A 7,500-nucleotide genomic window follows, 5' to 3' on the forward strand; every position below is an offset into this window, starting at 1 on the left:
GATATTATTAGGGTGATAAATAAAAGGCAGTTGCTCCATGACACAAGAGCACGCTCTACTGTGACAAAAAGCTTACACCACATGGTATTCCCAGGCAGTCTCCCATCCAAGCCCGACCCTGCTTAGCTTCCGAGATCTGACGAGATCGGGCGTATTCAGGCTGTTTTTCGCCGTAAGCGAGGAACAACTCTTGGTACACTATATAAAGTCAATGTGTCACTCACTCTGAAAGGGACACAGAAACGTATCCACTTTGTGACACAAACTTAAGAAGCTCAACCCTTGCTTACATTTCCAATATATATATATATATATATATATATATATATATATATATATATATATATATTGAGTCTTGTTGGGGGGGAAGAGGGCATATCCTATGTTGATTTATGACAAGTTCATTGACTAGGGCCCTATAAAATAGGCGTTGCGGACCGAATCACGGAATCCAGACATTAAACCGAAATTCAACAATATTCAAACATTTATTGAACTTAGTAAGAAACCAACTAAATCTATTCAACTTGTTAGAAAACGCATTCATTTGCCCAAGTCAATCATAAGACATGAACAAAATGCATCAGTGATTCGTATTTCCATGAACTTTCTGAAACGGCACAGGAATGCCCCTGTCTGTGTGCATGTGTGTGGTGCGCGCGTATGTCTACACTTTGTGTAGCCGTTAGCGATGATGCTAATGATAACCTTCTTCTGGTAGGGAAGGAATGGCTTTCCCCAAAACCTTTGCAAGTAAATGTTAACTACAAAGTAGCCTATTCCTGCCTGGCAGAATTATACCGTGATCATTTGCATCACTCCAGTGGCCATTTGTTCTACAGCAACACCGCTTAACCAAACAAAGGTCTCTTCCTGGTGCACGCTTGCATTTAAGGGTAACTACACCCCAAAATCTAAATGTCTTACATTTTTCCCAGACCTCACAAATGGTCACCTGATAGGGTTTAAACATTGTTGTGGACATAGAACATCCAATTGTGCTGTTTTGCTATTAAAAAGGTGTACTTTTGAGAGCGTAAACCTGCCAAAACAGGGACAAACGGTCAACGGGGAAATCTAAACGGAGAAAAGGGAACTTGGGAATTAACGGAATCAGGCAAAACATTGAAGGGATTTTTTATAGTGCCCTAATGGACTACAGACATTGACTGTCTCCTAGACTAAAAACAAAGGCTGCATGTACTGCCTATATTTTGAGGGAAACGCACTGTCCATTATTTGATTTGATCAGGGCAGGGCAGGGCAGCACACAAACTGCATTTAGTCCAATAACAATCCATGATATTATTAGGGTGATAAATAAAAGGCAGTTGCTCCATGACACAAGAGCACGCTCTACTGGGACAAAAGCTTACAGCACCTGGTATTCCCAGGCAGTCTCCCATCCAAGTACTAACCAGGCCCGACCCTGCTTAGCTTCTGAGATCGGACGAGATCGGGCGTATTCAGGCTGGTATGGCCGTAAGCGAAGGAACAACTCTTGGTACACTATATAAAGTCAATGTGTCACTCACTCTGAAAGGGACACAGAAACGTATCCACTTTGTGACACAAACTGAAGAAGCTCAACCCTTGCTTACATTTCCAATATACAGTGGGGAAAAAAAGTATTTAGTCAGCCACCAATTGTGCAAGTTCTCCCACTTAAAAAGATGAGAGAGGCCTGTAATTTTCATCATAGGTACACGTCAACTATGACAGACAAAATGAGAAAAGAAAATCCAGAAAATCACATTGTAGGATTTTTAATGAATTTATTTGCAAATTATGGTGGAAAATAAGTATTTGGTCAATAACAAACGTTTCTCAATACTTTGTTATATACCCTTTGTTGGCAATGACACAGGTCAAACGTTTTCTGTAAGTCTTCACAAGGTTTTCACACACTGTTGCTGCTATTTTGGCCCATTCCTCCATGCAGATCTCCTCTAGAGCAGTGACGTTTTGGGGCTGTCGCTGGGCAACACAGACTTTCAACTCCCTCCAAAGATTTTCAATGGGGTTGAGATCAGGAGACTGGCTAGGCCACTCCAGAACCTTGAAATGCTTCTTACGAAGCCACTCCTTCGTTGCCCGGGCGGTGTGTTTGGGATCATTGTCATGCTGAAAGACCCAGCCACGTTTCATCTTCAATGCCCTTGCTGATGGAAGGAGGTTTTCACTCAAAATCTCACGATACATGGCCCCATTCATTCTTTCCTTTACACGGATCAGTCGTCCTGGTCCCTTTGTAGAAAAACAGCCCCAAAGCATGATGTTTCCACCCCCATGCTTCACAGTAGGTATGGTGTTCTTTGGATGCAACTCAGCATTCTTTGTCTTCCAAACACGACGAGTTGAGTTTTTACCAAAAAGTTATATTTTGGTTTCATCTGACATTCTCCCAATCCTCTTCTGGATCATCCAAATGCACTCTAGCAAACTTCAGACAGGCCTGGACATGTACTGGCTTAAGCAGGGGGACTCGTCTTGCACTGCAGGATTTGAGTCCCTGGCGGCGTAGTGTGTTACTGATGGTAGGCTTGGTTACTTTGGTCCCAGCTCTCTGCAGGTCATTCACTAGGTCCCCCTGTGTGGTTCTGGGATTTTTGTTCACCATTCTTGTGATCATTTTGACCCCACGGGGTGAGATCTTGCGTGGAGCCCCAGGTCAAGGGAGATTATCAGTGGTCTTGTATGTCTTCCATCTCCTAATAATTGCTCCCACAGTTGATTTCTTCAAACAAAGCTGCTTACCTATTGCAGATTCAGTCTTCCCAGCCTGGTGCAGGTCTACAATTTTGTTTCTGGTGTCCTTTGACAGCTCTTTGGTCTTGGCCATAGTGGAGTTTGGAGTGTGACTGTTTGAGGTTGTGGACAGGTGTCTTTTATACTGATAACAAGTTCAAACAGGTGCCATTAATACAGGTAACGAGTGGAGGACAGAGGAGCCTCTTAAAGAAGAAGTTACAGGTCTGTGAGAGCCAGAAATCTTGCCTGTTTGTAGATGACCAAATACTTATTTTCCACCATAATTTGCAAATAAATTCATTAAAAATCCTTCAATGTGATTTTCTGGATTTTTTTTTCTCATTTTGTCTGTAATAGCTGACGTGTACCTATGATGAAAATTACAGGCCTCTCTCATCTTTTTAAGTGGGAGAACTTGCACAATTGGTGGCTGACTAAATACTTTTTTTCCCCACTGTATATATATATATATATATATATATTTGAGTCTTGTTGGGGGGGGGGGAGAGGGCATATCCTATGTTGATTTATGACAAGTTCATTGACTAGGGCCCTATAAAATAGGCGTTGCGGACCGAATCACGGAATCCAGACATTAAACCGAAATTCAACAATATTCAAACATTTATTGAACTTAGTAAGAAATCAACTAAATCTATTCAACTTGTTAGAAAACGCATTCATTTGCCCAAGTCAATCATAAGACATGAACAAAATGCATCAGTGATTCGTATTTCCATGAACTTTCTGGCACAGGAATGCCCCTGTCTGTGTGCATGTGTGCGGTGCGTGCGTATGTCTACACTTTGTGTAGCCGTTAGCGATGATGCTAATGATAACCTTCTTCTGGTAGGGAAGGAATGGCTTTCCCCAAAACCTTCGCAAGTAAATGTTAACTACAAAGTAGCCTATGCCTGCCTGGCAGAATTATACCGTGATCATTTGCATCACTCCAGTGGCCATTTGTTCTACAGCATAGGTCACTAACAGGCGGACCGCGGTCCGGATCCGGACCCAGAAGCCGTCCCATATGTACCCGGACCAAAACAAAAGATTATGAATTAAAACCTGACGGGGCGCTTCTATTTTAATATGCACAGCTTTTGTAGTCTTTACGGTACTCGTTTTGTGAATGAGGAAACTCACCGACCAATTGCATGTGAGTTAAGCGATCCCACGTGATACCACTCAGCCAATGAAGTCTTTGCATTCCTGGCGGTAAACATTGGGACTCTACAGTGCAGACAGATGAGAGTTTTAGAGGCAAGTTACCAAGGAAAAGAAAGTCGGATTAAAAGATAGCGATATATGTAGAAAACAAAGGGAGCGAAAACAGACGAATGAGACGGAGAAAGGGAACGAAACAGACGAGTGAGAAACAGACGAATGAGACGGAGAAAGGGAGAGATACAGACGAGTGTGCCGGAGAAAGCTGAGGAAAATACGAGTGAGACGGAGAAAGTTGACGAAAATATGAGTGAGACGGAGAAAGGGAGCGAAACAGACGAGTGAGGCAGAAAAAGGGTAACAGTTAGAGAAAATAAGGAACAAATGGCACTCTCCAAAAAAAAGAAAAGTGGACAATGAAAACAGAGCATTTAATCCAGAATGGACAGACTCATTTCTGTTCATACTTCCCAATGGGAGCACTAAACCAGTGTGTCTCATATGTGCAGAAACCGTGGCACTTATTAAAAGTGGCAATGTGAAACGCCATTATGAGACAAAACATAAAGGTTTTGAACAAACGTACCCACTCAAATCTGAATTGAGATCACAGAAAGTAAGTAGTCTCAGAGCCCAATATGACCAGTCCACCAGGATCCTGAGCAACACATTCACTGCCCAACAACGTGCTCTTGAGTGTTCCCTCAGAGTTTCTTGGATTTTGGGTAAACACAAAAAGCCATTTACAGATGGAGGGGTTGTCAAAGAATGCATGAGTGCAGTAGCTGAAACACTACTTGAGGGAAAACAAAAAAATGAGCTTTGTGATAAAATAAAGCAAATTCCCATGTCAGCATCATCTGCCACAAAGAAAAGTGAAATATTAACTCAGGATGTGCTAACCCAGCTAGATGAAGCCATGCATAAGGCACCATGTGTAGGCTTAGCTGTGGATGAGTCCACTGACATATGTGACAATGCTCAGCTGTTAGTGTTTGCCAGGTTTTTCAACACAGCCCAGAAAACATTCTGTGAAGACATGTTAGGTGTCACTCCCCTTCAGACCAGTACAAGAGGAGAGGATATCTACCTGGCCATTAAGGAGATGTTAACAAAAAGAGGAATAGAGCCAAAACAAGTGGTTTCAATAACCACAGATGGAGCCCCTTCTATGATAGGGAAAGAAAAAGGAGCTGTAGCAAGACTGAAAGGGGACAATCCTGAGCTTTTATCTTCCCATTGCATCATTCATCAATCTGTCCTCTGTGCCTCCCTGTCAGATGAGCATGCTGAGGTGATGAATACAATGATGAAAATGATAAATTTTCTCAGGGCATCCTCTTCCTACCAGCATCGCATGCTTAGGGAATTCCTCAGAGAAGTTGATGCCAATGCTGATGATCTTTTGCTGCACAACAATGTGAGATGGCTCAGCAAAGGCAGGGTGCTAGAGCGCTTTTGGTCCATCAGGAGGGAATTAGCATCTTTTTTGGCAGAGCTAAGCAGTCAGAAGGCAACACAGTTTTCTCTCTTTTTAGAAAATGAGAAATGGATGGATAATGTGGCCTTTTTGGTTGACATCACGTCACATCTGAATGAACTGAATTTGAGGCTACAGGGCAAGGACAATTCAATTTGTGAACTGATGACAGCTGTTCGCTCCTTTCAGAGGAAACTTGAAGTGTTCAAGGAAGACCTGCAGGGAGACTGTGTACACTTCCCAGCAGTGCAGGAACAGGTTCAGGGACAGAGAGATTTGTCTTCTTTTGTTGATTTTATTGATAAGCTGATTGTAAACTTCAGCAACCGTTTTGACAGCTTCAGCTTTGGAGAGCAGCTCACCATGTTCATTCAGAACCCATTTCTGATCACAGATGTCAGGGGGTTCTCAAAGGAAGTCACACAGCACTTTAAATGGGTAAATGCTGGGTCTCTCCAGATGCAATTGGTTGATCTCCAAGCAGATGTGGCCCTGAAAGAGCAGTTTGTAAGAACTGACCCTTCCACTTTCTGGTTCCAAATGGTCCCTGAGACTGCTTTCCCGGGTCTGAGGAAAGTAGCCCTATACATCTTGACCATGTTTGGCTCCACATACAACTGCGAGGCAGCTTTCTCCACAATGAACATAATTAAAACTAAATATCGTTCCAGGCTCACCAATGAGCACCTTCACATGTGTATGAGAATGGCCCTGACTCCATTCAAGCCCAGGTTTAAAATTCTGGCAAGACAGGCTAAAGCTCAATTCTCTCACTGAGCAAAAACATGGTGGAGTGGGATATGAGGGGAAGAAAGTGATACTCTAAAACTGTTCAATTGTTAAGATCTGTTGAGATTTATTATTTGTAAAATTGGTTGAGACTGTTGAGTCAAGATGTGAAACAGAAAAGGGGAAATTCAAACTTTTCCTCCCTTTATATTATTTTTCTGAAGTTAAGCACTTTTTTTGAAAATGCACAATTTTCACATTTTATTTATTTTCTCTTATTTTGACATGCAGCCCTAGTTTTATTTAGTTAATTAATGAGAGCACATTGTACATATCTACAGTCATACATATATGTTCAGTAGGGCTGCCCCTCTTAGTCGATTAGTCGACTAATCGGTCGTTTTGGTCTTAGTCGACTAAGATTTCTTTAGTCGATAAGTCATTTTTTATGCTTATTCATGCTTAATTACTCATTTCCAAGTAACTTATGAGAACATTTCTGGTGAACACGAGATTTAAAGTGGTGCTTTTGCAGGATTAATTTCGGAGAAACTCAGTTTTACAGATGGTTAATTAACTACATTTATATTGCGCTTTTCTAGTCTTGCACAGCTCTGTCGATTAAATCAACTAATCGATTAGTCGACAAACTCATATAAGTGTTAGTCGACTAAGAATTTCTTTAGTCGAGGACAACCCTAATGTTCAGTTCTATGTTTCGTGATAATAAATATTGTCAACAAGTTTTTGAATTGTACTGAATTAATTTGATTAGACGGTCAGTTATTGATTACATTCAGAACTACTAGGCTACTTAAATATATATACCACTAAATTGTTAGACATTATGATCTTCTGGACCTTTGCTTCAAAACATTTTCTCTAACTGGACCTTTTTAAAATTTTGTTGAATACCCCTGTTCTACAGCAACACCACTTAACCAAACAAAGGTCTCTTCCTGGTGCACGCTTGCATTTAAGGGTAACTACACCCCAAAATCTAAATGTCTTACATTTTTCCCAGACCTCACAAATGGTCACTTGATAGGGTTTAAACATTGTTGTGGACATAGAACATCCAATTGTGCTGTTTTGCTATTAAAAAGGTGTACTTTTGAGAGCGAAAACCTGCCAAAACAGGGACAAACAGTCAACGGGGAAATCTAAACGGAGAAAAGGGAACTTGGGAATTAACGGAATCAGGCAAAACATTGAAGGGATTTTATAGTGCCCTAATGGACTACAGACATTGACTGTCTCCTAGACTAAAAACAAAGATTGCATGTACTGCCTATATTTTGAGGGAAACGCACTGTCCATTATTTGATTTGATCAGGGCAGGGCAGGGCAGCACACAAACTGCATTTAGTCCA

General features: G+C 41.5%; 1 non-coding gene across 1 annotated transcript; it reads right to left on the minus strand.

Annotated features, from left to right (window-relative positions):
* Positions 1-1,369: 1,369 nt before the first annotated feature.
* On the minus strand, positions 1,370-1,488 carry LOC121561807. Its single transcript, XR_005999334.1, has one exon. It is a non-coding gene; the product is annotated as a 5S ribosomal RNA (ribosomal RNA).
* Positions 1,489-7,500: the final 6,012 nt, after the last annotated feature.

This window comes from Coregonus clupeaformis, unplaced genomic scaffold (assembly GCF_020615455.1).
Source record: "Coregonus clupeaformis isolate EN_2021a unplaced genomic scaffold, ASM2061545v1 scaf1291, whole genome shotgun sequence".
In the NCBI taxonomy this organism is placed as follows: domain Eukaryota; kingdom Metazoa; phylum Chordata; class Actinopteri; order Salmoniformes; family Salmonidae; genus Coregonus; species Coregonus clupeaformis.